The sequence below is a fragment of the Oryx dammah genome, unplaced genomic scaffold, assembly GCF_014754425.2.
Source record: "Oryx dammah isolate SB20612 unplaced genomic scaffold, SCBI_Odam_1.1 HiC_scaffold_23, whole genome shotgun sequence".
In the NCBI taxonomy this organism is placed as follows: Eukaryota; Metazoa; Chordata; class Mammalia; order Artiodactyla; family Bovidae; genus Oryx; species Oryx dammah.
Window position 1 is genome coordinate 44,474,571 of NW_024070207.1, and position 9,993 is coordinate 44,484,563.

The window sequence follows — 9,993 nt, forward strand, 5'->3', positions numbered from 1 at the left end:
AAGGCTTTATTGGTATCAGGCAGGGCTGAGTAGGGAGCACACTGAGGGAGCAGGGTCTGCATACCAGGCCAGGACTGGTCTTCAGGGCAGTGCTGAGGAAATCAGGCCTGAAGTCTGCAGGCCAGGGTTCTGGTGAAGTGACTCATGGCAGGAAAAAAAAAAAAAAAAAACACAGACAGGAAGGATGGTCTGGTTGTCTTTGGAGCAGAAAGCATGATGTCAGGGGATGACTTCACTGAAGAAGAGTGGGATGCTGCTGTCATAGTCGGGACTGTCCCCTATCCTGTACTTCTTCTCCTCATAGTTTTTGTTTGTGCATTCCAGAAGCAGGCGGACTATATGAGCTAGCCTGTGGAGGTGCCAGTAACCCAGGGTCATTGCCATGATCAGGGTCTATGGATCCAGGCACCCCCCGTCCCACACCACTGAAGTGGAAGTTCACCCTCCATGTAAATTTTAAAGTAAGTTTCTCAAGCTCCTCAAAGAATGCAACCAGAGTTTTGATCAGAATTTCCTTTTTATATATCACTTTGAGGTGAATTGACCTTTAACAGTATTAAGTTGTCCCATGGAAGATGCTGCAATGGTTTTCCATTTATTCAGATCATTTGCTAGGTCTTTTGTGTTTCTTTTTCTTTTTGCCATTGAGGTCATGTATGTGTCTGTGTATATATGTCTGTCTGTCTCTCTCCCCCTTAAAAAAAATCTTGCCTAAGACCTGTCCATCTTACTAGTTTTTCAAAGAACCAGCTCTCTGTTTTTCAATTTTCAATGTCCTTTTTTCACCATTTCATTGATTTCTTCCTTTACCTGCATTATTTTCTTTCTCCTGTTTTTCTCTGAGTTTGCTCTGTTGCCCTATTTCCAAGTTCTTGATCTAAATGCTTAACTCTTTTAAAAGTTTGGTTTCTTGATAAATGTATTTAAAGCCTTAAAGTTCTTTCTGTGTCCCACACATTTTTGACCTATGATGTTTTAATTGTCCTTGAGTTCTAAGAATTTATAATTTTACTCATGATTTACCTTTTTAACCCAATAGTGTTATAGTAATATGTTACTTCCAAGGTAAGAGAAACCCAAGTAAGACGGTAGGTGTTGCCAAAGGGCAGACACACTGAAACCATAATCACAGAAAACTAGTCAGTCTAATCACACTAGGACCACAGCCTTGTCTAACTCAATGAAACTAAGCCATGCCCTGTGGAGCCACCCAAGACGGGCGGGCATGGTGGAGAGGTCTGACAGAATGTGGTCCAGTGGAGAAGGGAATGGCAAACCACTTTAGTATTCTTGCCTTGAGAACCCCATGAACAGTATGAAAAGGCAAAATGATAGGACACTGAAAGAGGAACTCCCCAGGTCAGTAGGTGCCCAATATGCTAATATGCTACTGGAGATCATTGGAGAAATAACTCCAGAAAGAATGAAGGGATGGAGCCAAAGCAAAAACAATACCCAGCTGTGGATGTGACTGGTGATAGAAGCAAGGTATGATGTTGTAAGAGCAATATTGCATAGGAACCTGGAATGTCAGGTCCATGAATCAAGGCAAATTGGAAGCAGTCAAACAGGAGATGGCAAGAGTGAACGTCGACTTTCTAGGAATCAGTGAACTAAAATGGACTGGAATGGGTGAATTTAACTCAGATGACCATTATATCTACTACTGTGGGCAGGAATCCCTTAGAAGAAATGGAGTAGCCATCATGGTTAACAAAAGAGTCCGAAATGCAGTACTTGGATGCAATCTCAAAAATGACAGAATGATCTCTGTTCGTTTCCAAGGCAAACCATTCAATATCACGGTAATCCAAGTCTATGCTCCAGCCAGTAATGCTGAAGAAGCTGAAGTTGAACGGTTCTATGAAGACATACAAGATCTTTTAGAACTAACGCCCAAAAAAGATGTCCTTTTCGTTATAGGGGACTGGAATGCAAAAGTAGGAAGTCAAGAAACACCTGGGTTAACAGGCAAATTTGGCCTTGGAATGTGGAATGAAGCAGGGCAAAGGCTAATAGAGTTTTGCCAAGAAAATGCACTGGTCATAGCAAGCAGCCTCTTCCAACAACACAAGAGAAGACTCTACACATGGACATCACCAGATGGTCAACACCGAAATCAGATTGATTATATTCTTTGCAGCCAAAGATGGAGAAGCTCTATACATTCAACGAAAACAAGACCAGGAGCTGACTGTGGCTCAGATCACAAAGTCCTTATTGCCAAATTCAGACTTAAATTGAACAAAGTAGGAAAAACCACTAGACCATTCAGGTATGACCTAAATCAAATCCCTAATGATTATACAGTGGAAGTGAGAAATAGATTTAAGGGACTAGATCTGATAGAGTGCCTGATGAACTATGGACTGAGCTTTGTGACATTGTACAGGAGACAGGGATCAAGACCATCCCCATGGAAAAGAAATGCAAAAAAGCAAAATGGTTGTCTGGGGAGGCCTTACAAATAGCTGTGAAAAGAAGAGAAGCAAAAAGCAAAGGAGAAAAGGAAAGAGATAAGCATCTGAATGCAGAGTTCTAAAGAATAGCAAGAAGAGATAAGAAAGCCTTCCTCAGCGATCAATGCAAAGAAATAGAGGAAAAGAACAGAATGGGAAAGACTAGAGATCTCTGCAAGAAAATTAGAGATACCAAGGGAACATTTCATGCAAAGATGGGCTCGATAAAGGACAGAAATGGTATGGACCTAACAGAAGCAGAAGATATTAAGAAGAGGTGGCAAGAATACTCAGAAGAACTGTACAAAAAAAGATCTTCATGACCAAGATAATCACAATGGTGTGATCACTCACCTAGAGCCAGACATCCTGGAATGTGAAGTCAAGTGGGCCTTAGAAAGCATCACTATGAACAAAGCTAGTGGAGGTGATGGAATTCCCATTGAGCTATTTCAAATCCTGAAAGATGATGCTGTGAAAGTGCTGCACTCAATATGCTAGCAAATTTGGAAAACTCAGCAGTGGCCACAGGACTGGAAAAGGTCTGTGTTCATTCCAATCCCAAAGAAAGGCAATGCCAAAGAATGCTCAAATTACCACACAATTGCACTCATCTCACATGCTAGTAAAGTAATGCTCAAAATTCTCCAAGCCCGGCTTCAGTAATACATGAACCGTAAACTTCCAGATGTTCAAGCTAGTTTGAGAAAAGGCAGAGAAACCAGAGATCAAATTGCCAACATTTGCTGGATCGTAGAAAAAGCAAGAGAGTTCCAGAAAAATATCTATTTCTGCTTTATTGACTATGCTAAAGCCTTTGACTGTGTGAATCACAATAAACTGTGGAAAATTCTGAAAGAGATGGGAATACCAGACCACCTAACCTGCCTCTTGAGAAATCTGTATGCAGGTCAGGAAGCAACAGTTCGAACTGGACATGGAACAACAGACTGGTTCCAAATAGGAAAAGGAGTACGTCAAGGCTGTATATGTCACCCTGCTTATTTAACTTATATGCAGAGTACATCATGAGAAACGCTGGGCTGGAAGAAGCACAATCTGGAATCAAGATTGCCGGGAGAAATATCAATAACCTCAGATATGCAGATGACACCACCCTTATGGCAGAAAATGAAGAGGAACTAAAAAGCCTCTTAATGTAAGTGAAAGTTGAGAGTGAAAAAGTTGGCTTAAAGCAGCATCTGGTCCCATCACTTCATGGGAAATAGATGGAGAAACAGTCGAAACAGTGTCAGACTTTATTTTTGGGGGCTCCAAAATCACTGCAGATGGTGACTGCAGCCATGAAATTAAAAGACGCTTACTGCTTGGAAGAAAAGTTATGACCAACCTAGACAGTATATTCAAAAGCAGAGACATTACTTTGCCAACAAAGGTCCATCTAGTCAAGGCTATGGTTTTTCCAGTGGTCATGTATGGATGTGAGAGTTGGACTGTGAAGAAGGCTGAGCATCGAAGAATTGATGCTTTTGAATTGTGGCGTTGGAGAAGACTCTTGGGAGTCCCTTGGACTGCAAGAAGATCCAACCAGTCCATTCTGAAGGAGATCAGCCCTGGGATTTCTTTGGAAGGAATGATGCTAAAGCTGAAAGTCCAGTACTTTGGCCACCTCGTGCGAAGAGTTGACTCATTGGAGAAGACCCTGATGCTGGGAGAGATTGGGGGCAGAAGAAAAGGGGACGACAGAGGATGAGATGGCTGGATGGCATCACGGACTCGATGGACATGAGTCTGAGTGAACTCCGGGAGTTGGTGATGGACAGGGAGGCCTGGCGTGCTGCGATTCATGGGGTCGCAAAGAGTCAGACACGACTGAGCGACTGAACTGAATTGAACTGAATATGTTACTTCACAAACATACAAGAGTATTTTTTTCTATTTTGTATTTCTCAGACTTGTTTTTGAGTTTATTTGTGATATTCTTCAGTTCAGTTCAGTTAAGTAGCTCAGTTGTTTCTTCCAGTCCAGCGTTTCTCATGATGTACTCTGCATATAAGTTCAATAAGCAGGGTGACAATATACAGCCTTGATGTACTCCTTTTCCTATTTGGAACCAGTCTGTTGTTCCATGTCCAGGTGATATTCTTAGCTGGTTGCATAATTTTATTTTTCTGGAAGTAGCAAATTGCCCTTCTTGAATGGACTCAGACCATGAAGAGTTCAGATTATAATATAGGTTGTTTGGCCAGGTTACCTAAGATGAAAAGTTTTAACATTTAAAAGGTGAGATCTTGATTAGTTACTGTAAACCTGAATTTGATTCCCCTGTCCTTACCATGTGATGTTTCAAAGAAAGAATAATGGTAATAGATGTGCTCTCTACCTCATTGCTGATTAGACAGTTTTTGTAATCACTTTTAACTTCAGTCACCCAAACAGCCTGGTGAGGTCGATAGGAAAATCATTTACCTCTGACTTCATCTGTCAGATAGCTTCAAAAATACTCCCAGACCACCCTGAATTGTTGTGAGGACTAATTAATTAGAACCAATAATCCTTTCTCACCACCCCAGTGGGTTGCGACACTCTGGTGAGATAATGGATATGAAAATACAAAGGCATACAGGCTTCTGAGTTATTATTTTGGTAGTAGAAACAGTCAAGTTCCTCCTTGTTAGAGCACATTTAGGAAAAGCTGGAAAAAGATACCATGAGTGAGCACCAGACCTGTTGCATGGACCTGATGTATGTTCACTGATCCGTTAAGTATCAAATGGCCTAACTGGCACCAGGGTCATCTTAGGTGTGCCACCTGGGCAGTCACATAGGGGCCCCACCCCCAGAAGGACTCCATAATTGGTTTTGTTTTGTTGATGTGGACTATTTTAAATATCTTTATTGAATTTGTTGCAATATTGTTTCTGTTTTTGTTTTTTGGCCTCAAGGTATGCAGGATCTTAGCTCTCTAGCTAGGGATTTTGAACGTGTACCCCCTGCATTGGAATGCGAAGTCCTAACCTTTCCAACACCAGGGAAGCTTTACTGTTGCCTTCTAAAGATTCATAACAATGTTATCTTTGATCTGTGTTTTGTAAATGAAATCTGATGAAATAATGATGCAGGTGCATGAACAGTGGAGATGTGCTTGATGGTATCGTGTGCACATGTGGGCTTAGGTTCACAGGAATGGCAGGTTATGTAGGCACAAACAGACCTTTTGTATAGTCTGGCCCACATAGGGCCCCAAGGCAGTCAGCCTAGGGAACTGGATCCAGACTGGTGCTGTCCATGGTGGGTGGCCGCAGCTGCAGAAGCGGCAGCTCTGGTAGCAGGAGCTGTTGGTGCAGGAGTGAGCAAGGACTCTACCCTGGGACACATAATGGGAAATGGGTTTGCCTGTCCATCCCTGTAGGATTTACACAAATATGAACTTGACATCCTGAGTTCCATGACAAGAACTGCTCTCAGTTAGGCATTAAGCTTTGTCAGTAAATTAGTACAAAATAAAGGTGTGCATGTGGAATGGTAATAGTGTATATATAAAGGAGTTATTAGAATTCTTCTAAGAGTTCAGACTCTCTGCTTTTGAAAACTGCTGAAACATTGCAAAGTAAATACCCACAGGAAGTTTAGACATATAAATTAAATTTAAGGGTCATCCTATTCAACAGAAAAGAACACTGTTTTCATATGCAGCCTCGAATGAACCACTAATTAATGAGGAAGAGAAATTTTAAATTAATTTTCCTTATAATTGAATTTTATACACATCATGAAACCACTTTTGGTTTATTGTGCAACCCTCACAGTGGCTGACTTTATTTTTCTGGGCTCCAAAATCACTGCAGATGGTGATTGCAGCCATGAAATTAAAAGATGCTTACTCCTTGGAAGGAAAGTTATGACCAACCTAGATAGCATATTCAAAAGCAGAGACATTACTTTGTCAACAAAGGTCCATCTAGTCAAGGCTATGGTTTCTCCAGTGGTCATGTATGGATGTGAGAGTTGGACTATAAAGAAAACTGAGCACCGAAGAATTGATGCTTTTGAACTGTGGTATTGGAGAAGACTCTTGAGAGTCCCTTGGACTGCCAGGAGATCCAACCAGTCCATCCTAAAGGAGATCAGTCCTGGGTGTTCATTGGTAGGACTGATGTTGAAGCTGAAACTCCAATACTTCGACCACCTGATCCTGATGCAAAGAGCTGACTCATTTGAAAAGACCCTGATGCTGGGAAAGATTGAGAGCAGGAGGAGAAGGGGATGGCAGAAGATGAGATGGTTGGATGGCATCACCGACTCAATGAACATTAGTTTGGGTAAACTCTGGGAGTTGGTGATGGACAGGGAGGCCTTGCATGCTGCGGTTCATGGAGTCACAAAGAATCGGGCATGACTGACCAACTGAACTGAACTAAACTGATGGGACTGGAAGCCCTGATCTTAGTTTTCTGAATGTTTTGTTTTAAGGCCACTTTTTCACTCTTCTCTTTCACTTTCATCAAGAGGCTCTATAGTTCTTCTTTGCTTTCTGCCATAAGGGTGGTATCATCTGTGTATATGAGGTTATTCATATTTCTCCTGGCAATCTCAATTCCAGCTTGTGCTTCATCCAGCCTGGCATTTCTCATGATGTACTTTGCATATTAGTTAAATAAGCAGGGTGATAGTATACAGCTTTGACGTACTCCTTTCCCTATTTGGAACCAGTCCATTGTTCCATGTTCAGTTCTAACTGTTACTTCTTGACCTGCATATAGATTTCTCAGGAGGCAGATAAGGTGGTCTGGTATTCCCATCTCGAAGAATTTTCCAGTTTGTTGTCATCCACACAGTCAAAGGCTTTGGCATAGTCAATTAAGCAGACGTAGATGTTTTTCTGGAATCCTTTTGTTTTTTCGATGATCCAACAGATGTTGGTAATTTGATCTCTGGTTCCTCTGCCTCTTCTAAATCCAGTTTGAACATCTGGAAGTTCACGGTTCACATACTGTTGAAGCCTTGCTTGGAGAATTTTGAGCATTACTTTGCTAGCATGTGAGATGAGTGCATCACCAACTCAATGGACATTAGTTTGAGTAAACTCCAGGAGTTGGTGATGGACAGGGAGACCTGGTGTGCTGCAGTCCATGGGGTTGCAAAGAGTCAGACACGAAGAGTGACTAAACTGAACTGAGATGAGTGCAATTGTATGGTAGTTTGAACATTCTTTGGGACTGCCTTTCTTTGGGATTGGAATGAAGACTGACCTTTTCCAGTCCTGTGGCCACTGCTGAGTTTTCCAAATTTCCTGACATATCGAGTGCAACACTTTAACAGCATCATCTTTTAGGATTTGAAATAGCTCAACTGGAATTCCATCACCTCCATTAGCTTTGTTCCTAGTCATGCTTCCTAAGGCCCACTTGACTTCACACTTCAGGATGTCTGGCTCTAGGTGAGTGATCACACCATCATGCTTATCTGGTTTATGAAGATATTTTTTGTATAGTTCCTCTGTGTATTCTTGCCACCTCTTAATATCTTCTGCTTCTGTTAGGTCCATACCATTTCTGTCCTTTATTGTGCCCATCTTTGCATGAAATGTTCCCTTGGTATCTTGAATATTCTTGAAGCGATCTCTAGTCTTTCCCATTCTATTGTTTTCCTCTATTTCTTTGCATTGATCACTGAGGAAAGCTTTCTTATCTCTCCTCGCTTTTCTTTGGAACTCTGCATTCAGTTGGATATATCTTTCCTTTTCTCCTTTACCTTTATCTTCTCTTCTTTTCTCACCTATTTGTAAGGCCTTCTCAGACAACCATTTTCCCTTTTTGCATTTCTTTTTGGGGGCAATGGTCTTTATCACTGCCTCCTGTACAATGTCACGAACCTCATTCCATAGTTCTTCAGGCACTCTGTCTATCAGATCTAATCCTTTGAATCTATTTGTCACTTCTGCTGTATAGTTTTAAGGGATTTGATTTAGGTTATACCTGAATGGTCTAGTGGTTTTCCCTACTTTCTTCATTTTAAGTCTGGATTTGGCAATAAGGAGTTCATGACCTGAGCCACAGTCATCTCCCGATCTTGTTTTTGCTGACTATATAGAGCTTTTCCATCTTTGGCTGCAGAGAATATAATCAATCTGTTTTCAGTATTGACCATCTGGTGATGTCCATGTGTAGAATCTTCTCTTGTGTTGTTGGAAGAGGGTGTTTGCTATGGCCAGTGCATTCTCTTGGCAAGACTCTGTTAGTCTTTGCCCTGCTTCATTTTGTACTCCAAGGCCAAATTTGCCTGTTACTTCACATATCTCTTGACTCCTACTTTTGCATTCCAGTCCCCTATAATGAAAAGGACATCTTTTTGGGTGTTACTTCCAGAAGATCCTGTAGGTCTTCATAGAACTGTTCAACTTCAGCTTTTCAGCATTACTGGTCCAAGCATAGACTTGGAAATGAATAGAGATCATTCTGTTGTTTTAGAAATTATACCCAAGTACTGCATTTTGGACTCTTGTTGACTATGAGGGCTACTCCGCTTCTTCTAAGGGATTCTTGCCTACAGTCGTAGATATAATGGTCATCTGAGTTAAATTCGCCCATTCCAGTCCATTTTAGTTCACTGATCCCTAAAATTTCAATGTTCACTCTTACCATCTCCTGTTTGACCATTTCCAATTTACCTTGATTCATGGACTTAACATTCCAGGTTCCTGTGCAATGTTGCTCTTGACAGCATCACACTTTACTTCCATCACCAGTCACATCCACAAATGGCCATTGTTTTTGCTTTGGCTCCATCTCTTCATTCTTTCTGGAGTTATTTCTCCACTCTTCTCCAGTAGCATATTGGGCACCTACTGGCCTGGGGAGTTCATCTTTCAGTGTCATAATTTTTTGCCTTGTCATACTGTTCATGGAGTTCTCAAAGCAACAATACTGAAGTGGTTTGCCATTCCCTTCTCCAGTGGACCACAGTTTTTCAAATGGGATAATATTTTATATATATATTTTTCATATACTGATGTTTTTCCTTCTACGAACTAAATTCTTAGGAATGGGATTTCTGTTTCAAGGATATGCATTTCAGAAATGAAATAGTGGTTCCCACCTCCAGTAGCAAATGGATGAGATTACCATGCCTTGCGACTTTAATTTGCATTTCTTTAACTGCTAGTAAGCATCTTCTCAAATGTTTACCAACCACTTGGATTTGTTCTACTGTGAATTGTTTGCTTTTATATTATGCTATCTCTCCCTCTATTCCTGTCTCTCATTCTGTTATTTTTGAAAGAATATCTACCCCCTGGCCAATACTTTGTTTTGTCAGTTATTTTAATTTTAGCCTTCTAGTGGGTATGAAGTGGTATCTGATTATAGTTTTAGTTTGCTTTTCTCTTATGACTAGTGACATTGAGCACCTTCTCATGTGCTTATATCTTCTCTTGTTAATGTCTTTTGACGTTCTTTGGCCATATGCAAGATTATAGATTTTAAGCCTTTTAGTCTCATAAGTGTTTAAAAGATACATGTATGTAGGTGTATGTGTATATTTAACTAGCCTATCAGTTGTCTATTAAATTTGT